Raw genomic sequence first — 24,703 nt, 5'->3', positions numbered from 1 at the left:
ATGTGGGGTGAGGAAGCAGAGAACGAGCAAGCCCTCCAGCCTGCTGCTCCCGAACAGGACCAAGTTTCGATTGTGATTGATCAACTAGAGGGATCAATTTCTGTGGACCAACCAGAGCAGGGCTTTGATGATTTGCCTCTCCCAGATCTTTAGCAGCCTGTCTTTGAGGAGAATCAGCTTGCAATTGTGCCTTACCAACCACTTGTGATTCAGCAGCATCAAATCTTTATTGGTATGGCACGCATTGTGGCTGGACCCCCTCTCCCTCCTGAGATGATTTGGAAGAGGTCTTTCCAGAATCTCATGTTTGATTTTTCAGTTAAGGAGGTGCCAAGGTCAATCTTCTTCCAACCAATGGGCAAAATCATTTATTCCAAGAGGTCCTGGTCCATTGCTTTTGATGAATCAAGAAAGATGTCTTGTTTGACGGCCTCTTTGCCCATGGTTACTGTTGTCAAAAGGCCTGTCATGGTGAAGCGTCCGGTGGCCAGAGCTCTATTTGAGGAACTGCCGGATGATACAGTTTCTGTTTCTCAAGAGGTCGCATCTGCTAATTCTGTTGTTTCTGTCTCTGCTCAGTCACCACCTCTGGTTTTCTCTGTGGAACAATCTACTGCGAGAAAGAGGAGAGAGAAGAAGAAGGCTCATGTTGTTGATACTGAAAGTGCGTTATATCGACTAGAGGGGGGGTGAATAGGCGATTTTTATGAGAGTCTTCAAAACGTGGAAGTTATGAAGACAAACAGCAGAAATATGCCTATTACTATGCAGCGGAAGGTAGACTACACTAGACAAGCCATGGTCAAGTATCAACAGAGTGAAAGCACAGTGACAAATGGCTGCAGTGTAATAAGGATCAGGTAGGAAGATATTATGAAGCCAAACAGATCATATACTCACGTTGTGAAGACAAAAGATAGAACAGACATGCAATGACTTCACAATGAGTAATCAGTAAGTAAAAGGAAGTGAAGATGAAACCAGTGACTCGTTGAAGACAATGATGTGTTGGACCAGTTCCAGTTGCTGTGACAACTGTACGTCTGGTTGGAGCGGCTAGGTATTTAAACCTTAGGACACACAGTCCCGGACACCCAGTCCTGAACACGCAGCTCAGGACACCAAGTCCTCACCGTATTCTCCTTGAGCTAAGGTCACATAGTCCTCGCCCAATCACTCTGGTAAGTCTTCAAGGTAGACTCCCAAACCTTCACAGACTTCGTTCACTGGCAATCCACAATGTCTCTTGGATGCTCAGAACGTGACGCCTAACCGTCTGGAGGATGCACAGTCCTCAAGTGTAATAAGTCTTCAGATCACACAGACAAGAAGACTTAAGTGATGCCCAATTCTCTCTGGCTCTGGGTGGTTAGGGCTTTATCCTCGCAAGGAATTCTCTCTCAAAGGCTTCGAGGTGGGTTGCTCTCAAACGACAAAAGCCGTACTCTCAATCTGAGCAGCCAACCATTGATGGTTGTAGGGGGTGGGCTATTTATAGCCACTTGGCAACCCGACCTGATTTGTCCGAAATGACCCTAGGTCACTAAGGAACTGACACGTGTCCCAACGGTCAGATTTCAAACTCACATGGCAACTTTACTTGGGCTACAAGCAAAGCTGACTTGTCCGGCTCTGGACAAGATTCGCTCTCATTGTCTTCACTCGAAGACATAGGTTTTTGTTTTAGGCATCACTTCAGTCATTCTGACTGGTTCTCCTGGACCCCACTTAACAGTACGGTGGTTCCTATGACTCAACACAAAAGAACTACGTAAGATCTAAGTCTTCGAGCTCCATAGGCTTCATATCGTGTCTTCTCTTGTCATAGTCTTCAATGTGAATATCTTCATATACCACCTTTGACTTCAATGTCTTCATACATTTTTAGGGGTCATCTCTGGTAGTAAAACCGAATCAATGAGGGACTTCTACCTGTGTTATCCTGCAATTCTCACAAACACATTAGTCCCTCAACTAGGTTTGTCGTCAATACTCCAAAACCAACTAGGGGTGGCACTAGATGCACTTACAATCTCCCCCTTTTTGGTGATTGATGACAAACTAGTTGAAGTTTTCAACGGGGAATATAATCTATGAAATTGTAAAGGATAAGGAATTGTCTTCATAAGTTGCAAGGGCTCCCCCTGAAGATGTGCATATAAGTTAATTTGCTTTTGGAATGCAAATGCACATGGCAGGTTGTACTTGTGGAGATCCACTTCAGCTTATGATGACAATCCACTATGCATGTGAAAGTATATGAAGATAATGACATGCATAATGGAAAATGGACGTCTGCAGAATGAGCTAAGTGCAGAATTTATCGTCGCACATGCGGAATTTATCTTCGCAAAACAAGGTGGCAAACAAGTAGCAGACGACCATCTAGTTTAAGTGTTACAACTCATAAGAGCCAAATGTAGCAAAAAAATGAGAGTTGTAAGCACGAATCAAAATATAAGGCACCCGCCCATATGAACCCGCTTGAAGACTATCAATATCTCATATGCTTCTCCCCCTTTTGTCAGTAATGACCAAAAAGGTTTGAAGACATAGAGTCTCTACTCGTTCCCATGAGGAGTAGGTGAAGTAGCAGGGTTGTTGGTGTTGGTTGGCGGTGCAGAAGAGCTTGGAGGTGCTGAAGCATATGGTGGTGAAGTAGCATCGTCTTCTTCCTCAATGATTCTGGCAGTGACTGTGGCAGCAGAGGAAGAGAACTCAGAATCTTCAAGGGATGGAGTTCCCAGCAGCACAGCTCTTCGAGGAGGTGTGGAGTCAAACTTGAATCTTTCAGTGAAGCCATCCTCTTGAAGATCAGCTTCAGAAAGCATCATCGTTAGCCCTTTCCATGTGCGGCGACAGGCTTCATGTGCAACGAATGCATTCTTGGTGGCAAGATTTCGGATGCGATTTACATCCACCAAGAGGCTTTTCATCTGTCTCTTCAACCAGTCATGATGCCTATCCTGCTTTTGATGAAGGACCACAAGAAGCTCTCGGTCGTTGAGAACACGAGTGCGCTTCTTGGGTCTTGAAGCAGTGGCATTGTCAGTGGCTTCAGTTGAAGCAGGATGTGGTGCACGTGTAGTGCCAGCCAAAGGATATACCCTGGAGATGGCTTCAACACCTTCAACATTTTGAGTGAAGCTTTGGTGTTCTGCATTCTGAAGACTCAGAGGTTGCTTGGCAGATACAGGATAAATGGCTTCAGTAGAGGTATCCACATCAGGCAAGAAGATCCAATGGTTGCGGGCTGAGGGCTGATACAAGATGGCAGAGTGAAGTTTGATCAGCCTCATTACCCAAGGAGCATAGAACTTTAAACCAAACAGATCTGAGCCTGATGCAGCTAGTTGGCGTATGAAGAAATCCTGTGCGTTGAAGCATTTGCCATGAAGGATACAGAATATCAGAGTCTTCATTGCACCCTCGATCTTGGCATTTGGAGAGTGTCCTTTAATGGGCCAGAGAGTCCGCCGGATGATGTGATAGATGGTCCTGGGCAGGTACTCAAGGTCTTCAGCAAAGAACTCTGTGGGATAAGGAGCATCGTGGGGCAATGGCTTCATCATGGAGAGCATCTGACTCATATTCGGTTCAAGCCTCTGGAATATGCTCTCAATAGCTTCAGTGTGTAACCGACAGCCTTGCTCGAAGAATTCGCCTGGAGTGGGTAGGCCAGTGAGCTCAATGATATCAAATGCATTGGTTCGTGATGAACGTTGCCGGTCATCCACTCCAGGACCCAAGTCTTCGGATCTATGTTGTATCCTTTGATGTGCAGTGTGGCATAGAATTGTAGCAGGAGCTCTTCGTTCCAATGCTCTTCATCAGTGACAAACTGCAGCAGACCCACTTGTTTGAAGCAATCCAACGCTTTCTCTAGACAGGGCAGACCAGCAATAGCTTCAACATCAAGGCGCTTGTGCGGGAAAATGCGACCTTGGTTGTACATTATGCAAGAGTAGTAGCTGCGCTGAGGATAGCTCCAGAACCTATCTGATGAAATCCTTTCCCTTGAATAGGGGTTCTTGGAGCTATTGAAGAAAGTATTATCTGCCCTGAAGCTATTGATGTTGAAGGAACCAGGTGCTGATGCAGAACCTGGGAACCTTGGCAGTCTTGGGATTGGCTTCTGAACCTAAGGCTTGTGCTGAACATGGTAGTTGAATTGTGGACCGGTAGCAGACTCAGGAACAGAAGTGTCAGGATCAGTAGCTTTGCTGTCTTCTGAAGCTTTTAGTGGGGAGGGCTCCACATTAGCTTCAATGTTAGGTGTGGCAGCCTCACGATTTGCTTCCTCCACTTGACGAGCTGGAGGGTCGGACACAAGCACGTTCTCCTGGAGAACTGCTTCTTGGTGGAGCAGGGGAGTGGGATCTTGTGGTACTTCATCTGCGGCTGATGCAGCCGGAATATCTTCAGCAGAGACTTAAAGCCTTGGACCTTTGCGAAGCCTGTGGAACGCAGACGACGCCTGTGGAGTTGGAGTTGGCTGGGCCTCATAGTCTTCTTCCTCTTGAGGGCGATCCACCCATGAAGCATCCTGTGCAACTGGCGTCAGTGGACGACCAACGCTGATGAGTTCGCTGTGTTCTAACTGAGGAAGGGCTGCATCATCATCATCTTCAGCAGTGATGGGGTCGGCTGCTGGAATGTCTTCAGCTTCAGGAGCCTCTATGGAAGCAGGCTCATGAACCGTCAGTTGACGTTCTGCATCAGGGTGAACCATAGAAATTGGTTCAACTATCAAGGGCTCTGTGGGAGCAGCCCGAGCTTTCTTGATCTTTCGCTTTTTCTGAGTGGGGGCAGAAGGAGAGGCTTCAGAGTGTTTCCTCTTCCTGGCTTCAGCCTCTGCAGTTCTTGTCTTCTTGAGCTCTGAAGCTGTTGACCGGCTCTTTGGCTTTGAGCCAGTCATTGCAGTTGGGAAGACAAGCGGAACTGCTTCCTGCCTTGGTGCCTCTGGTTCGGCTGGAACAGTCTTCTTCTTTTTCTTTGTGGCCATCTTGGGGTCGATGCCAGGACGCCCAAGTGCCTTGCGCTTCTCAGCCTCATTGTAGGCTTGCACACATCTGTCAGCCAGAGTCTTCATCCGCTCACGTGAACCCTAAGCTTCTGCACGCTTCTTCAGAAATTTTTCCTTTAGCTCATGCATCATTGTCTTGAAGTTCTTCACTTCCTGCATGCTGAGCTTGGCCATGTGCTTCTTGAACTGAGTCTTTTCATAGTCAATCTTCTGCTTCAGTTCAACAATGCGCTGGGCATTTGCAAGTTCTGAAGCAATGACGCCTTGGAAGGCGACACTGAGGCCAATAGGTAGCTGCAGATCTTCAAAGCTGATGTTTGGTGTGTCAAACCACTCATCAATGAAGCTGTGGATGATGGCGACATCAAAGAGAGGCAGATTATTGAAGATTTCTGCTTCTTCTTTGCTCTTGATGAGCTGCTCAAGAGCGTCATCTGCAAGATCTTCATCACTTGACAGATCAATGGCTTCGCTGCGCAGGATGGCAGCAGCTGTGAGCTCTTTGCCAGTGTGAGACAGAGGCATCTTGGCCTTCTGGTGCCTTGAGACGCGTGATAAGTCTTCAGACTGCACACTGTCTTCAGGAGGTGCAGTTGCCAATGGCTTCGCCTTTGAGATTTTTGGTGAAGGGGCTGGCTTTGAAGCTTTTGGCTTCTTCAACTGTTTTGGCTTCAGCACTGCAGGCACTGCAGGCGCTTCATCAGACTCAGTGTCAGCTGCAGGCTCATTCACTGCAGTCCCTTGAACCAAGATGTAGGTGATGAGGCCTTCAAGGTTGGCATACGGACCGATGACATTGGGCTCTGCTTCTCGTGTGCCATCTGCCCTTGGTGCTGAAGGACCTGGGTTGAAGTCTAACCCAAATTTCTTTTTGTTCTGCTTCGCTGAGTTTTGGGCAAACTGGAAGTTGCGCTTGAACAGATTGTCGTCACGACACCAGAGTAGTTACGACGGATGTGCATCATCAGGTTGTGGCCCACGAACCATGCATGGATAGAAGCTTTGGGCAATAGCTTCATCTCTGGACCTGGGTACAAGATTCTTGTATAAGATGTCTCCCCACGGTCTTTTGATTGCACTTTTCTCAGCATACTCTTGGGTTGTGAAGCGGTATTTGAACCATTGTTCTGCCCAATAGCGGCGAATCCATTGGATTCGGGTCTTGCACTGACCATAATTCTCTTCAGGATCTGTTTTATACATTTCTGCCAGTTCATCAGGCAGATCTTTGGATGTTCCTCCACGTCGTTGTCTGCCCCCCTTCCTTGCTGCTGTTTCTGAAGCCATAAACCTTAACTTGGAAGGCTTCAAGTCTTTCAAAGGCTTCAAAGGCTTTCTTTTGCTGGACCAACAGGAACTGGCTTCAGGAGAATTTATGTGATGCTGTAAGAACTCTGCAAATGAATGTAGACTATGAGAACCAAAGGATCCTCCCACGGACATGTACCTGTGACAGCATTAAGGTGCGAGGGAAGGGGAAGAGGCCATATGCATTCTCAGAAGATTTTGAAGATAAATCAGTTTAGAAGACATTGACCTCATCGTGCAAAGACATTCACTCATAGATAAGAAGTTGGTTCCAGATTTGTACGAATCCACAGATCAGTACAAGTGAGGAATCTAACTACTTTGTGAAGCACAAGTGAATATACTAGGCATGTTATGAGATGTAGTTTGAGAGAGATCTAGTTTGTGTGAACAGAAACTACTTGTGGTAGAAAGTGACAGATCAATAGGATCAATGGTGCTGTAAAAAGGGAGTTTTATTTACCACACTGAGAACTGCTAGACGGAGTGGGAGATGAGGCCGAGCAGTTCACTCGTCCGTGCCCTAACTTGGCGACGGAGGAGACCTACGGCGACGGCGGAGAGGACGATGTCTGCGGTCGGCGTGAAGACGGCGTCGGAGAGGTTCCGGCAGTGAAGCGCTTCGTCGCCGGCGTCGTCGAGAGCTAGCGGTGGCGCTAGGGTTCGTGCGAGGGTGGAAGAAGAGATAGTTACCACTGTAAGTGTGTATTTATAGGCATAGGGGCGGCACTGTGCTATTACACAGGTGCCCCTGGCGATTCACATTTGAGTAATACGTGGCCATCATGCGGTATTTTGGGGGCAGTTCCACGTCCCACGCACGCCTGGATTGTCGGGTGGTTGTTCCTACTTCTCCGGATTTCATGTGGATAAATGAGCATTGAAAACGAACTTAATTGTTGTCTCTGTGTCTTCTGCTGACAAGGACGCGGAGAAGACATTCGACAGTTTTAATAGAATGCATATGACTTGGAGAGATATAATTTTGAGATAGAGAGCATAGAGAGGTTAGGGTCCGATCACATTCACTTAGTTCAAAAGATTCAACAAGAAGACATAACTATAAGTGAATGCTGTAGAGGACAGAACACTAGTATATATATATATATATATATACTCAACATAGTGAAGATAATCATGAAGACATGTTGAGATTGAAGCCAAACCAAAAGTGAAGACATTGCAAGGTAACGCCATGAGTGAAACACTTCAAAATAGAACGTTTGGTGGTGGCGTTACCCACCGTATAGGAAGTATTAGACCCAGACACGGCGCACAATTATAGTGGCGCTCCGAAGTCAAATTCCACATTAATGTATTCACACTTAGAATGTATGTCTTCATTGATTGAAGATATACTTTACTTCATGTGATGCACATCTAAGTCATCATTATGCATAAGGGTTAGGATGTGTGCCTGATCACAGGACATTTGAGGATTCTAGGATATTTAGCTCACACCGTAACTTGCAAAACCTCTTCTCATCCAAGGGCTTGGTGAAGATATCTGCCAATTGCTCTTCAGTGTTGACGTGTATGATATCAATGTCTTCCTTCACAACATGATCTCTGAGAAAGTGATGACGAATTTCAATGTGCTTTGTCTTCGAGTGCTGAACTGGGTTGTTGGCAATCTTGATGGCGCTTTCGTTGTCGCAGTAAAGTGGCACTTGCTTCAGATGAATGCCATAGTCCTTGAGTGTTTGCTTCATCCACAGAAGCTGAGCGCAGCAAGATCCAGCAGCAATGTATTCAGATTCAGCAGTGGAGAGAGATACACAGTTCTGCTTCTTTGAAGACCAACATACAAGTGATCGTCCCAGAAAGTGACATGTGCCTGATGTAGACTTGCGATCAACTTTGTCACCAGCATAATCAGCATCCGAAAATCCAACCAAATCAAACTCTGAGCCCTTTGGATACCATAATCCTAGAGTTGGGGTGTGAGCCAAATATCGAAGAATTCGCTTCACAGCTAAGTGATGCGATTCCTTTGGTGCCGCTTGAAATCGAGCACACATGCAAACACTAAGCATAATATCTGGCCTAGATGCACATAGATAAAGTAAAGAACCAATCATGGAGCGGTATACCTTTTGATCGAACTCTTTACCATTGTCGTCAGGACCCAGATGATGTTTGGCTGGCATTGGTGTTGTGAAGCCTTTGCAGTCCTGCATACCGAACTTCTTCAGGCAATCTTTGAGATACTTCTCTTGAGATATGAAGATGCCATTTCATTGTTGTCGTATTTGAAGACCAAGGAAGAACTTCAGCTCCCCCATCATAGACATCTGATATTGCTCTTGCATCATATAGCCAAACTCTTCACTGTACTTCTGATTGGTGCAGCCGAAGATAATGTCATCCACATATATTTGGCACACAAACAGTTCACCATCATATGTCTTCGTGAAAAGAGTGGGATCTAGGGAACCAGGTATGAAGCCTTTGCTCTTCAGGAAGTATTTGAGTGTGTCATACCAGGCCCTAGGGGCTTGTTTGAGGCCATACAGTGCCTTGTTGAGCTTGTATACCATGTCAGGATATTTTGGATTTTCAAAGCCAGGCGGTTGTGCAACATACACTTCCTCTTCAATCTTGCCATTGAGAAAGGCACTCTTCACATCCATTTGATATAGAAGTATGTTATGATGATTTGCATAGGCCAGCAGTATGCGGATGGCTTCAAGCCTAGCCACAGGAGCAAATGTTTCATCGAAGTCAGTGCCTTCCACTTGAGTATATCCTTGAGCAACGAGACAAGCCTTGTTTCTGACAACTTGACCATGCTCATCTTGCTTGTTGCGATATATCCATCTGGTGCCTATTATGTTGTGTTTACGTGGATCAGGACGCTTAACTAGTTCCCATACATTATTCAGCTCAAACTGTTGAAGCTCTTCTTGCATAGCTTGAATCCATTCAGGTTCCATGAAGGCTTCTTCAACTTTCTTGGGTTCTAATATTGAGACGAATGCGAAGTGCCCACAGAAATTTGCTAGCTGAGTTGCCCTTGAACGAGTGAGTGGACCAGGTGCATTGATGCTATCAATTATTCTTTCAATCTGCACTTCATTGGCAACACGAGGATGTACAGGGCAAAGACTTTGCTCTTGCTGTTCATTGTCGTTGTTGGAAGGAATGTCTTTAGGCTGAGCATTGTCTTCATGTTGATCAGGTGCTGAAATGATAAGTTCTTCTTCAGGATGAGCTTCAGAAGGTATAATTTCTCCAGTTCCCATTAGCTTGATTGATTCACTGGATGGAACTTCATCTAGCACACTTGGCAGCTGCTCTCTTTGTGATCCATTGGTCTCATCGAACCGCACATCCACTGTTTCAACCACTTTGTAATGAAAGAGATTGAAGACTCTGTAGGAGTGCAAATCCTTTCCATATCCAAGCATAAAACCCTCATGTGCTTTTGGTGCAAATTTTGAGGTGTGATGTGGGTCCTTGATCCAGCACCTTGCGCCAAATACTCTGAAGTAACTGACATTTGGCTTTTTGCCAGTAAGTAGCTCATAAGATGTCTTGTTCAGCAGCTTGTGAAGATAAACACGATTGATGGTATGACATGCAGTATCAATGGCTTCGGGCCAGAATTTTCTTGGGGTCTTGTATTCATCTAGCATCGTTCTGGCCATCTCAATTAGTGTTCTGTTCTTGCGTTCGACGACGCCATTCTGCTGTGGCGTGTACGGGGCTGAGAATTCATGTGTGATGCCCAAGGTATCAAGATATGTATCAAGGCCAGTGTTCTTGAATTCAGTGCCATTGTCACTTCTGATGTGCTTTATCTTGGCGCCAAAATTGTTCATAGCTCGATTGGCGAAGCGTCTGAAGACATCCTGCACTTCAGTCTTGTAAAGGATTATGTGCACCCAAGTATATCTAGAATAATCATCAACAATAACGAAGCTATAGAGGCAAGCAGTAGTAGTTAGAGTTGAGTAATGAGTGGGACCGAAAAGATCCATGTGAAGCAGTTCGAAGGGTTGAGTAGTAGTCATGATTGTCTTTGAGGGATGTTTGGCCCTCGTCATCTTCCCTTCTTCACAGGCACCGCATAGATGGTCTTTCTTGAATTTGACACCCTCGATGCCTATGACATGCTTCTTCTTCGCAAGGGTGTGGAGGTTCCTCATGCCAGCATGTCCAAGCCTCCGATGCCATAGCCAGCATTCTGAAGCCTTTGCTAGAAGACATACTGCAAGTTGTGGCTCTGCTGAGAAATCTACCACATACAAATCATCTTTTTGATACCCTTCAAACACTAGAGACTTGTCAGATTCCATTAGTACAAGGCAATGATATTTTCCAAACATTACGATCATGTTTAAATCGCAAAGCATTGAGACAGACATTAAGTTGAAGCCAAGGGACTCAACAAGCATGACTTTATCCATGTGTTGATCCCTTGAGATTGCAACTCTACCTAGACCCAATACCTTACTTTTACCAGTGTCAGCAAATGTGATGTGGCTCTTGTCGGATGGACGTAAGGTTGAGTCCATAAGAAGACTTCTTTTGCTAGTCATGTGATTTGTACACCCACTGTCAATAATCCATTCTGAAGACGCTGGTGTCGTACCCTACAGTGCAGTTAGGGGGATAGGCTTCACCAAGAGCATTGTGAAGCAAAAACATTTGACGAACCAGTGGGTTATGAAATCTTAGGTCCAGGTTAGGACTAATAGGGAGTGTAGCAAGCGATTCAGGTACGAAGTACATAGTAAGACCATTTGGGCATTTGATCTTGCGCCCTACAAGATGTTTAAGGTCCCCAGCAATAGCGTCAGAAGATTTTGGTTTTCTGCTGGAGACCTTTCCCTGCAAAAGAGAGTTAAGCCTTCTTAACCACCCACATCTTCAAGGGTGGCTTAGAAGCAATAAGTCTAAGTGCAGCATCTGAGAATTTTGGCTTTCAAGCCTTAGCAAACAATCTTGCAGGTGGACAATAGTACTCATAAGAATAAGCAGAATAGTTCTTGGTCTTATGAACATGGCGGTTTGATGAACCGCTCTCATATTCATATGCCTGAGTATGGTTTCCCTGCAAAATATTTGTGTTAGTGCGACTCAGGTGTCACATCCCTGGTCCTGTTATGCACTAGGCTAGACCTCATGTGAGCATCATGTTTTAATTCAAATGAAATTTGAATTGAGGAATTTTCAAAGCCTCAGAAACCTTCTAAAAATGATCAACATTAAAATCTCCTCAAAGAAGTCCAAGGAAATGTTCCTCTTAGTCTCTGAAAATATTGCAAAGAGGTAAAACTCAAAACAATATTTTTGGTATCTCAGAGTTAATTATTTTGGGCCTTTGAATTAAATAAATAGCTATTTGCATTGGATATATATTTGATATATAAATAATATATGTCCAATAATTACTGTAACATTTTATGTGGTTTGGTATATTTTAGTTCTAGCCACATAACTATTTTCAGGATTTTATAAAATGGTTTAGTATATTACTAAACTAAAACAACACAGAACAAAATAGATAAATAAAAACAAAAATAGAAAGAGCAGAGGACTACCTGGCGCTCACCTCAGCCCACCTGGCCCAGCTCCTCCAGCCGGTCCAGCCCACCGCCGCTTCTCCCCCTGTCGTCTTCCTCCCCCTCGCCCCGAAGCTGCTCGGTGGCGCGCGCGGCCACGCGCCCCGGCCACCTCCTCCCTGCCTGGCTGCCTCCTCCTCTCCTGGACGTCTCCCGCAGCTCCACGCCACCCCCTGGAACTCCCTCACTCTCCCGAACTCTCCCCCCCCCCCTCCTCTGCTTCCTCTCTCCCTCACTCGCCCGAACGGAGCCGCCGCCACCGACGAGCTCCCTCGTGGCCACCGCCACCCCCTAGCCTCGCCGATGCGCTCAAAGGCTCCGCCTCGACCCCCTCTTCCTCCCCACCGATCCACGGCCCTCCGGAAGCCCTGGATGCTGCCAGCTTCGCCGTTCCCCTCCTCGGCCACCGCGGATCGCCGCCGTCAAATCTGCCCCCGTCCGGCCTCCCTCAAGCTCGTTGTCCACCTCTACAGGGTCTACGTGAGCTCTCCGTCCGTTTCCCCCTCTCTGTTTCGTCGTTCGCGCGCCGTAGCTAGGTTATCCACCGCGGCCGAGAGCTTCTCGCCGCCGGCCATGGCGTGGCCGTGGCCACAGCCACCGCAGCTCGCTTCCGAGCCCACCGTCGTGCTCACCGCAACCCCAGGAGACCGCAGCGCCCTTCCGTTTCCCCTCTTGTGCACCGTAGCGCCGTTCCCGCCAACGCCCGAGGTCCGGCAGCCGCTGAGCTCGACGCCGGCGAGGATTACGGCCGCCCTAGCTTCTCCCGTTTGCCCTGTTAGATGCGCGCGAGCCTGGGCATTCCGTAGATGCCTTCCGCCGGCCATTTGGTCGCCTGAGCAAGAAACCCGAAGGCCTCCGCCGCCTCGGCCTCGCCGGCGACTCAACGCCGGCAGGATTGAGTCGTTTGACCAGGGGTTTGACCTCCCCTGGGTCTATGACAGGTGGGCCCCCGCCATCAGGTGATTAGTTTAAGCTAATCACCACCTAATCTAACCCCCTGACACTGACATGTGGGCCCTAGTGCCCCTAATCTTTAATTAAACTAAACTAACCCCCCCCTGTCTAACCTGTGTCACTGACGTGTGGCCCCCACACGTCAGGTTTGACTCTGGGCGACCCAGTTGACCTGCTGACCTCAGCCTTACGCCATGCTGACGCAATATTCCTTTTCTGGAATTTAGTTCATTTTATAAATATTCAGGAAATTCCAGAAATTTGTAAAAACTTCTAAAAATCATAGAAATTCAACCGTAACTCCAAATTAAATAATTTATATATGAAAAATTATCAGAAAAATTCAAGGAATCCATATGTACCATTTTCATGCATGTTAGAACAACTTATAGCTGCTGTTTAGCACAAATCAATTAAATGGCATTTGAATAATCACATATGGAGTTTGAATTTGAATCTTGTATTCAAACCAACTTCATTTAATCTGTTGCTAGTTGCATTAGCCCAAAACACATTCATTTTACCATGTCATGATCATGCATCATATTGTGCATTGCATTGATTGTGTTCCCTTCTGTGTTGCCGGTATTTGTCCCCTCTCGATAGACGTGATACCGATGATGTGATCGTTGACACTGATGAAGACTCAATGTTATCTTCAGAAGTGCCAGGCAAGCAAAACACCCTTGTTCATTCCGATAAAATCCCACTCTCTCGCTCCTGCTCTCTTTTACTGCATTAGGACAACAACGACATATTTGTTACTTGATGCGGTAGCTGAACCCCTTTATCCTTTGCATGACCTGTCATTGCCACAGTAAATAGATGAAACCCACTAGCATGAGTAGGAGTTGTTTGAGCCCTGTTGTGCCTACTCATTCTTGCTTGTTTGTCATGCCTGCTACTGCTTAGAGTTGTGTCAGGTCTGATTCATCGGGAATGAATCAGAGGTGTGTAAACATGTCCTACTGTGTGTGAGCTAAGTGTGTGAACACGATTTGGTAAAGGTAGCGGTGAGAGGCCATGTAGGAGTACATGGTGGGTTGTCTCATTGCAGCCGTCCTCAGGAACTGAGTTCTGTGTTTGTGATCCATGATTCAGTTACTACCACGCATTGGGCCCGAAACCAATGGACCCTCTCGGCTTCTTGATCACCCTTGTCCTCTGTCCAGGAGTTGCAAGTAGTTTCTGGTGTTTGTAGTATGCTGGAGGCCGTGCGCAGCGCTGACCGTAGGGGTGGGCTGTGATGCGGTAGGCACGTGGCACGGTGTACCGGGCGCCCGTTTGGTGTCTCGGGAACCCTGTTCACATCGTTTGGGGCTGTGAGCGAAACTCCGGCCGGATCTCCTCATGGATGGAACCCGAATAGGCGATAAACCTGGAGTAGAGACTTGAGTGTTTAGGCAGGCCGTGGCCGACACCCACGTTGGGCTTCCGCTTGAAGGTTGCCGAGTACATGTCGTGTAAACGGCGGTAAGTGGTGAGAGCGTGTGTGAAGAAGTACACCCCTGCAGGGTTAACATCATCTATTCGAATAGCCATGTCCACGGAAAAGGACTTCTGGGTTGCTTATATCAGTTCATAGACAAGCGAAAGTGGATACTCTAAAATACGCAAGATAAGCGTGAGTGCTATGGATGGCGTTCTCGTAGGGAGACGGGAGCGGTTCCATAGTGGTGTATTGGTTGGGGAATATGTGGACTCGTGTGCACCACCTCAAAAGAGTTACTTGCAGTCGTAGTTCAGGATAGCCACCGAGTCAAAGCTGGCTTGCTGCAGTTAAACCCCACCACCCCTTTGTTGATAATGATGCATATGTAGTTAGTTCTGATGTAAGTCTTGCTGGGTACATTTGTACTCACGTTTGCCTATTTTATGTTTTTGCAGAGAGACTTCAGTCTCACTAGTATTTCCGCGTGGTCTTCGACGTTTAGCTTGTTACCTCAGCTACGATCTTGTGCCTCGGCAGGATCTGATAGATAGTCAGGCTTTTCAGCCTTTTCCATTTATAGATGTCTGTACTCAGACATGATAGCTTCCGCTTGTGCTTTGACTTGTATGCTCTGATTGTTGGGTCATAAGACCCATGTTTGTAATATCTCGCTCCTCGGAGCCTATTGAATATTTACTTGTGTCGTAGAGTCATGTTGTGATGCCTTGTTGTATTTGCACATATCGAGCATATTGTGTGTATGATTGAAATGCTTGGTATGTGTGGGATCTGACTATCTAGTTGTTTATCCTTAGTAGCCTCTCTTACCGGGAAATGTCTCCTAGTGTTTCCACCGAGCCATGGTAGCTTGCTACTGCTCCGGAACACTTAGGCTGGCCGGCATGTGTCCTTCTTCGTTCATGTGTCTGTCCCTTCGGGGAAATGTCACGCATTGGGTATCGGAGGCCTGTTAGCCCGCTACAGCCCGGTTTACCGGAGTCCTGCTAGCCCAGTGCTACAGCCCGGACCACTTGCTGATGACCGACACGTTCGATGCTGGGTCATGGATGCCTGTCCCTGTAAGTCTGTGCCACTTTGGGTTTACGACTAGCCATGTCAGCCCGGGCTCCTTATCATATGGGTGCTAGCGACACTATCATATACGTGTGCCAAAAGACGCAAACGGTCCCGGGCAAAGGTAAGGCAACACCCGTGGGAATACCGTGCGTGAGGCCGGAAAGTGATATGAGGTGTTACATGCTAGACCTATGTGGCATCGAGTCGGGGTCCTGACAGCGTTGGTATCAGAGCTTGACTGCCTGTAGGATTACCAAGCCAAACTGGTCGATGTTGAGTCTAGAAATTCTTTAGTTATATGTAGGGGAATTGATTGTGGGATGGAACGTAAGGCTCTTTTTACTCCTTATTCCTCATGGCCTTCTGATCTGAGTCATCATCTTCTCTTCTACGGGGATTAAGAACTAGGCTATCTCTTCTTTCTATTAGGATCATGTGTCACTAATCTGTAGACTTATAAGATTGTTGGATTTAAGTCTCAGTTCAGTTCCTACTACTTCCGTATGTTAATTGTTGATCTCGAAACCTTGATATTGTGCTTCTGGGTGGTTATGCCACCATTTTTGTGAATGTCTCAAATCTTTTCTGAGCATTTACAGCCGTTATGCTGTCCAAGTCATCCCAGGTTTCTAAGTAGTCTGATGCATTTGCAAATCCTTTCTTCCCGTTTCAATGGGCCAGATTAACCACACTAATCAGTGAGTTGAGGTACTCCGTTACCTTGACATATATGTTGGAGATATTATTATGACCCTAGGTGTCTTAGGGGATCATCTAGTAATTTAGCCATGATTTGTGTTCCCAGTGTGATGATTCTGGCCATCATTCTCAAAAGCATCCCGTGATGCTACTTAGTAATAGGTATTCTGTTCCTGGGTTCTTGAACCCGAGATTCACTCTACCTACTTCATGTTGATAGTAATTGCTAGTGCCTTTAGGATATTAGTAACCTTTGCGATAGTCCTTGAAGTCCGTGGTATCTTCTTCTTCCAAATACCATGAACTACTTATGGCAGAAGTTCCTCGTTGAACTGAAATATCACAACAGGATTATTCTTGATGAGTTCTCCATTATATATTGTGGCTCTGCCAGTTCTACCTTTCTGCATGGGTTATCCGGAAGAAATATGTTGAACTTCGTTCGACATGCTAATCCATGCATCCACAACTCAGAAAATCATATGTTCTTTTGAGTTGTCCCATCTTAGTTGTTTCCGACCCTCGCCTATCAATTGATAGTCAAGAATATGCGTGCATTCGTTCGTCGATGCCTATTACCCTTGTGGTCCGTCAAGCCGTTCTAGTTCGGAATGACTAGGAGAAACAAACTCCAGTACCTCTTCCATATCCAGGATTGAGTCAAAGAAGTTGTATGCCGCAGATCAAATGCCAATCCAGCTTTTGGTTCTGTTCTACCTTGGAGTATTACCCCCTTTATGTCAGAATTGTCATGAGAACTGCACCAACTCTCATGAATTTTGACGTAGTGATACTTCTCACCATCATTAGTCATTCCTCGGCCCTCGTGTTGATGCAACCGGAATACCGACAAATTAATTGTGATGTGTGAAATCAATACTCCCAGCAACCTCGTTGCTTGGTAGTTAAAGGATAATAATTTCATTCTTAGCGTGTTGGTTTTTGAATCATCCTTCTAAGACTGATCGTGCTACCTAGCCCTTATTTCGGTGCACCCTTCGATTGATGAGTTAGGATCTTGTCAAGTCCTCACTCATTTGATCATATCGTCTTGCCCTCAAAAGCGAGATTGTTCTCGAGCTTAGTAACATACCGGTGGTTCGTGATTTTCCGAATATCTTCTCGGAAGTATTACCAGGTTGTTCCCTGACTGTTATGTTGAGCTCGTGATCAAGTTGGTTTCTTGTGAACCACCTTCTCTCCAAGAATCGGTGTTAGATACCCCTGAGCTAGTTGGTTAAGCTAGACAACAACTTGGAGAGTTGGAAGATAAAAGCTTGCCTGACTTAGTCCGTTCCAAAGGGATATTCTTGTGTAGTGTGTGTTGAAGAAAGGTGATATCTTCACCGATTGGTCCCTGTGATCGATTGTTGGATCTATTATCTTACCCGAACCCTTGATTGAGTATGGGCTATCGTCAAATCAAATCAGAACCAACGATATTCGTAATGTTGTCTTACTCGTGGTTGATCCCTCGAGCATACACCATTATATCCTTTGGGTCTGACCAATGCTATCACTTGTTCACTTAACTATGGAATTCCTTTTAAAAGGAAACCCGGATGAATTTTTGTTGAGCCCATTGACAACATCCTTATCTCCTCCATGATTTTGTTGAACATTAAGCTAGTGTTGGAAACTTTTGAAAGCATTTTCTTCATGCTAGCTCATGAAGTATTTGTTTGATGAAAGGAGTGACTTCCTCTTATACACGTGCATTTGGTGAAAGTTGCCGCCGTGAATTTGAGAAAGATTGTTTTGTTTCCTTTGGAATCATCCCAAATCAGTCATGCACACGTGCGAAGTATTCTGTAGTCTGGAGACTTGCAACCTTCATTCTATATGTGTCCCTAGCACACTAAGCCACTGATTGACTTGTTCAAGGAAAAGAAGTCTATGCTTGGGATCTAATCCATGGACTTGCGTAAAGACTTCGATATCCTCGATGATGGTTCTCCACCTGAACTCGGTAGTGTTTAATTATAAGACTGCTACGTGGCCATGCTTGTCTGGGACAACGTGTTCGCATGTTTGTAGCAGAACCAGCTCATGTTTTGGAGCTTACTATCGTAGCTCACTCCCCGAGAATCCCGCAACATTATCTCGTCGATTTGTGTTGCAAACTTTCATTTTTCTTTCTAGACTTGATGAGTCTGGGATATCCTGACACCAACCAGATCTAAATCTCAGGCAGATGTGATGGTTGGAACATTTCCCAAGAATTATAATATTGGTCTCTCAATAACCGGCAAGGTGGATGTCGTGGCCAACACACCCATCCGGTAGACCTATTATTATAGTATCTTGTTTGAGGAAGTTGGCCACCTCCCCATAGGGATTTCGTAGGATTACTCCCTAGTTGCCCCTATGGATTTCTGTGTTCCGAAGTCCGACCTTTTTACTTGATGTTCTAGATATCAAACCATATCTATGGGTGGATTACGCTAGCACATCAAGGAGAACATTAGAAGCGGAGTGCTAAATGTCTCTCGGTCGATCATCCAGATTTTATTTGCTTGGCCTCGCTAAGGTGAAATCTGAGAAAGTGTTATCCTCCTTCGCATCTGCATCGTCCATCGCTATTCATCATGGTAGTATGTTGTGTTGTCAGCACCCTTGACGCGGTTGTTGATAAAACCTTGATGATTGTGGAAATGCTCAAGTTCTTGAGAGCACGCACAAGCGCTACGTGTTATCATCGGCTCTAATTGGGATGCTCTCAGTTCCCTCGGCAATGCTATGACCTTCTCAAACAGTGAATTCACTCTCTATTGTTGGGTTCTTCCCCAGTTACCAGAATCATTCCCAGCATTTGCATTTTGTTCCTAGCTTGCACCGCCAATGTGCCATTCTACCATGGGTCTCTTCCATTTCCGGTGATAAGCAAATTCATCCATTACGTTGTCTTCAACAAGGTAATCCACATCATCCAAGTCCGAGTATGCCATTCTACCGACCCCCTCCAAACGATCGCTCGAGAATTGTCCTAGGCTGGTTTAAAGAGTTTCAATGATCTCTGAATCAAAGGTAATTCTTTTGCCACTTAAGGGGATATATCTACGAATCACCCCCCCTCCAGGATGTCTCATTGAGGTATCATGGCAACTCAACTCCTCGCTACGTTGACAACCGTTCACCACCTTCTTAGGTGTGGAATCGTTGTCTACCTAGTGAACCTTCGTCATCTGTTCCACTCCATTCCTCTAGAGGTGTGCTTCGTCTCTCAGCTCGAGAGATGTTGCTATGTCCCATTCCGTGAGTTAATCCTGAGTTGTTCGTTCTTTGAGAAGATTAATTCTTCTAGAGTTTTCCTTCCCTCTTCTTGTCATGTTAGTTGGAGTTCTTAGAGAAAGACTTCGAGACAATGATGGTGATCGAATCAACGCTCTTATGAAGTGCACCCTGGATCGTGAAGATTATACTAGTTTGTGTTTCCCCTTCACCTTACCCTACGCTTGAATCTCGGGACGAGATTTTTGTTTAGTGGGGGTGAGTTGTCACATCCCTGGTCCTGTTATGCACTAGGCTAGACCTCATGTGAGCATCATGTTTTAATTCAAATGAAATTTGAATTGAGGAATTTTCAAAGCCTCAGAAACCTTCTAAAAATGATCAACATTAAAATCTCCTCAAAGAAGTCCAAGGAAATGTTCCTCTTAGTCTCTGAAAATATTGCAAAGAGGTAAAACTCAAAACAATATTTTTGGTATCTCAGAGTTAATTATTTTGGGCCTTTGAATTAAATAAATAGCTATTTGCATTGGATATATATTTGATATATAAATAATATATGTCCAATAATTACTGGAACATTTTATGTGGTTTGGTATATTTTAGTTCTAGCCACATAACTATTTTCAGGATTTTATAAAATGGTTTAGTATATTACTAAACTAAAACAACACAGAACAAAATAGATAAATAGAAACAAAAATAGAAAGAGCAGAGGACTACCTGGCGCTCACCTCAGCCCACCTGGCCCAGCTCCTCCAGCCGGCCCAGCCCACCGCCGCTTCTCCCCCTGTCGTCTTCCTCCCCTCGCCCCGAAGCCTGCTCGGTGGCGCGCGCGGCCACGCGCCCCGGCCACCTCCTCCCTGCCTGGCTGCCTCCTCCTCTCCTGGACGTCTCCCGCAGCTCCACGCCACCCCCTGGAACTCCCTCACTCTCCCGAACTCTCCCCCCCTCCTCTGCTTCCTCTCTCCCTCACTCGCCCGAACGGAGCCGCCGCCACCGACGAGCTCCCTCGCGGCCACCGCCACCCCCTAGCCTCGCCGATGCGCTCAAAGGCTCCGCCTCGACCCCCTCTTCCTCCCCACCGATCCACGGCCCTCCGGAAGCCCTGGATGCTGCCAGCTTCGCCGTTCCCCTCCTCGGCCACCGCGGATCGCCGCCGTCAAATCCGCCCCCGTCCGGCCTCCCTCAAGCTCGCCGTCCACCTCTACAGGGTCTACGTGAGCTCTCCGTCCGTTTCCCCCTCTCTGTTTCGTCGTTCGCGCGCCGTAGCTAGGTTATCCACCGCGGCCGAGAGCTTCTCGCCGCCGGCCATGGCGTGGCCGTGGCCACAGCCACCGCAGCTCGCTTCCCGAGCCCACCGTCGTGCTCACCGCAACCCCAGGAGGCCGCAGCGCCCTTCCGTTTCCCCTCTTGTGCACCGTAGCGCCGTTCCCGCCAACGCCCGAGGTCCGGCAGCCGCTGAGCTCGACGCCGGCGAGGATTACGGCCGCCCTAGCTTCTCCCGTTTGCCCTGTTAGATGCGCGCGAGCCTGGGCATTCCGTAGATGCCCTCCGCCGGCCATTTGGTCGCCGGAGCAAGAAACCCGAAGGCCTCCGCCGCCTCGGCCTCGCCGGCGACTCAACGCCGGCGGGATTGAGTCGTTTGACCAGGGGTTTGACCTCCCCTGGGTCTATGACAGGTGGGCCCCCGCCATCAGGTGATTAGTTTAAGCTAATCACCACCTAAGCTAACCCCCTGACACTGACATGTGGGCCCTAGTGCCCCTAATCTTTAATTAAACTAAACTAACCCCCCCTGTCTAACCTGTGTCACTGACGTGTGGCCCCCACACGTCAGGTTTGACTCTGGGCGACCCAGTTGACCTGCTGACCTCAGCCTTACGCCATGCTGACGCAATATTCCTTTTCTGGAATTTAGTTCATTTTATAAATATTCAGGAAATTCCAGAAATTTGTAAAAACTTCTAAAAATCATAGAAATTCAACCGTAACTCCAAATTAGATAATTTATATATGAAAAATTATCAGAAAAATTCAAGGAATCCATTTGTACCATTTCCATGCATGTTAGAACAACTTATAGCTGCTGTTTAGCACAAATCAATTAAATGGCATTTGAATAATCACATATGGAGTTTGAATTTGAATCTTGTATTCAAACCAACTTCATTTAATCTGTTGCTAGTTGCATTAGCCCAAAACACATTCATTTTGCCATGTCATGATCATGCATCATATTGTGCATTGCATTGATTGTGTTCCCTTCTGTGTTGCCGGTATTTGTCCCCTCTCGATAGACGTGATACCGATGATGTGATCGTTGACACTGATGAAGACTCAATGTTATCTTCAGAAGTGCCAGGCAAGCAAAACCCCCTTGTTCATTCCGATAAAATCCCACTCTCTCGCTCCTGCTCTCTTTTACTGCATTAGGACAACAACGACATATTTGTTACTTGCTGCGGTAGCTGAACCCCTTTATCCTTTGCATGACCTGTCATTGCCACAGTAAATAGATGAAACCCACTAGCATGAGTAGGAGTTGTTTGAGCCCTGTTGTGCCTACTCATTCATGCTTGTTTGTCATGCCTGCTACTGCTTAGAGTTGAGTCAGGTCTGATTCATCGGGGATGAATCAGAGGGTGTGAACATGTCCTACTGTGTGTGAGCTAAGTGTGTGAACACGATTTGGTAAAGGTAGCGGTGAGAGGCCATGTAGGAGTACATGGTGGGTTGTCTCATTGCAGCCGTCCTCAGGAACTGAGTTCTGTGTTTGTGATCCATGATTCAGCTACTACCATGCATTGGGCCCGAAACCAATGGACCCTCTCGACTTCTTATCACCCTTGTCCTCTGTCCAGGAGTTGCAAGTAGTTTCTGGTGTTTGTAGTATGCTGGAGGCCGTGCGCAGCGCTGACCGTAGGGGTGGGCTGTGATGCGGTAGGCACGTGGCACGGTGTACCGGGCGCCCGTTTGGTGTCTCGGGAACCCTGTTCACATCGTTTGGGGCTATGAGCGAAACTCCGGCCGGATCTCCTCATGGATGGAACCCGAATAGGCGATAAACCTGGACTAGAGACTTGAGTGTTTAGGTAGGTCGTGGCCGACACCCACGTTGGGCTTCGCTTGAAGTTGCCGAGTACATGTCGTGTGAGACGCGTAAGTGGTGGAGAGCATGTGTGAAGAAGTACACCCCTGCAGGGTTAACATCATCTATTCGAATAGCCGTGTCCGCGGAAAAGGACTTCTGGGTTGCTTATATCAGTTCATAGACAAGTGAAAGTGGATACTCTAAAATGCGCAAGATAAGCGTGAGTGCTATGGATGGCGTTCTCGTAGGGAGACGGGAGCGGATCCATAGTGGTGTATTGATTGGTGAATATGTGGACTCGTGTGTGCCCACCTCAAAAGAGTTACTTGCAGTCGTAGTTCAGGATAGCCACCGAGTCAAAGCTGGCTTGCTGCAGTTAAACCCCACCATCCCCTTTGTTGATAATGATGCATATGTAGTTAGTTCTGATGTAAGTCTTGCTGGGTACATTTGTACTCACGTTTGCCTATTTTATGTTTTTGCAGAGAGACTTCAGTCTCACTAGTATTTCCGCGTGGTCTTCGACGTTTAGCTTGTTACCTCAGCTACGATCTTGTGCCCTCGGCAGGATCTGATAGATAGTCAGGCTTTTCAGCCTTTTCATTATAGATGTCTGTACTCAGACATGATAGCTTCCGCTTGTGCTTTGACGTGTATGCTCTGATTGTTGGGTCATAAGACCCATGTTTGTAATATCTCGCTCCTCGGAGCCTATTGAATAAATTACTTGAGTCGTAGAGTCATGTTGTGATGCCATGTTGTGTTTGCACATATCGAGCATATTGTGTGTATGTATTGAAATGCTTGGTATGTGTGGGATCTGACTATCTAGTTGTTATCTTTAGTAGCCTCTCTTACCGGGAAATGTCTCCTAGTGTTTCCACCGAGCCATGGTAGCTTGCTACTGCTCCGGAACACTTAGGCTGGCCGGCATGTGTCCTTCTTCGTTCCTGTGTCTGTCCCTTCGGGAAATGTCACGCGATGAATACGGAGTCCTGTTAGCCCGCTACAGCCTGGTTCACCGGAGTCCTGCTAGCCCAGTGCTACAGCCTGGATTCACTCGCTGATGACCGACACGTTCGATGCTGGGTCATGGATGCCTGTCCCTGTAAGTCTGTGCCACTTTGGGTTTACGACTAGCCATGTCAGCCCGGGCTCCTTATCATATGGATGCTAGCGACACTGTCATATACGTGTGCCAAAAGGCGCAAACGGTCCCGGGCAAAGGTAAGGCGACACCCGTGGGAATACCGTGCGTGAGGCCGCAAGGTGATATGAGGTGTTACATGCTAGATCTATGTGGCATCGAGTCGGGTCCTGACATCAGGTGAGTCCTCTGTTTGTATGAAGCCTTTGGACCGTATGAAGCCTTTGGTCTAAGGTTTGTCTTCTTCAAGTGAGGTGTCATGAAGACATTCAACTAGGAAGATTTTCCAAACACTTTTCGGAACCCAGATCTTCTTCATAGGCGGTCCATTCTGCAGTTAGTACCAATGTACCTGGCAAACACTTCACCATTCTGATTCTTAAACAGTATATAGTTTGCATCAAAGGATTCATCAATGATAATGGGTTAGCACAAGTGAAGCCAAATAAATTGGATGGATCTGCTGAAGGTTCCTTTGCAGCAACCCATGTGTTTTGGGGTACTGCTCAGGTTTCCAGTAAGAGCCATCTGCATTTATTTTCTTTACGAACCCAACACCCTCTTCCTAGGGTTTCGGTTCAGAATCTGCTTTTTGAGGACATCACATAGTGTCTGATGCCCTTGAAGACTTTGTACATCCCTGTTCAAGCAATGTCTTCAACCTAGCATTCTCATCAGCAATAGCGTGGTATCCTCAACATAGGGGTTAGTTACCGCATCAACAGTTGAAGATATTGCAACAGCAGTAGCAGTAGAACATTCAGCAACAGAAGTAGCATTATCACGCTCAATGCACTTAAGACATGGTGGTTCAAATCCTTCCTGAGCGGGACTGATTTGTTTGGTGCAAAGTTGACTCGTTTTCCGTTTGAAGATCTTCATGAACCGCTCTCAATTTCTCAAGATCTTGCTTTCCTTTGAAGATAATCATAGAAAGCTTTTCATGAGTTGTTGAAGAGAGTTTCATGACGACTTTCAAGTTCCTGATACTTAACGTGAAGATTTTTTATGTCTTCAATTAAGCATTCAGATCGAGTCATTTCAGCACCTAACAAATCATCGCTTATGTCTAACAGTTTTTGAATGTGTTCCATAGCTTTCTGTGTTCAGTTGCAATTTTAGCAAGTGTTTTGTACCTAGGTTTTGAACCACAAATCAGAGTCAT

Source organism: Triticum aestivum, chromosome 2A, assembly GCF_018294505.1.
Source record: "Triticum aestivum cultivar Chinese Spring chromosome 2A, IWGSC CS RefSeq v2.1, whole genome shotgun sequence".
NCBI lineage: Eukaryota > Viridiplantae > Streptophyta > Magnoliopsida > Poales > Poaceae > Triticum > Triticum aestivum.
The sequence above is the reverse complement of the archived record's forward strand: the minus strand, read 5'-3'. Positions refer to the sequence as shown.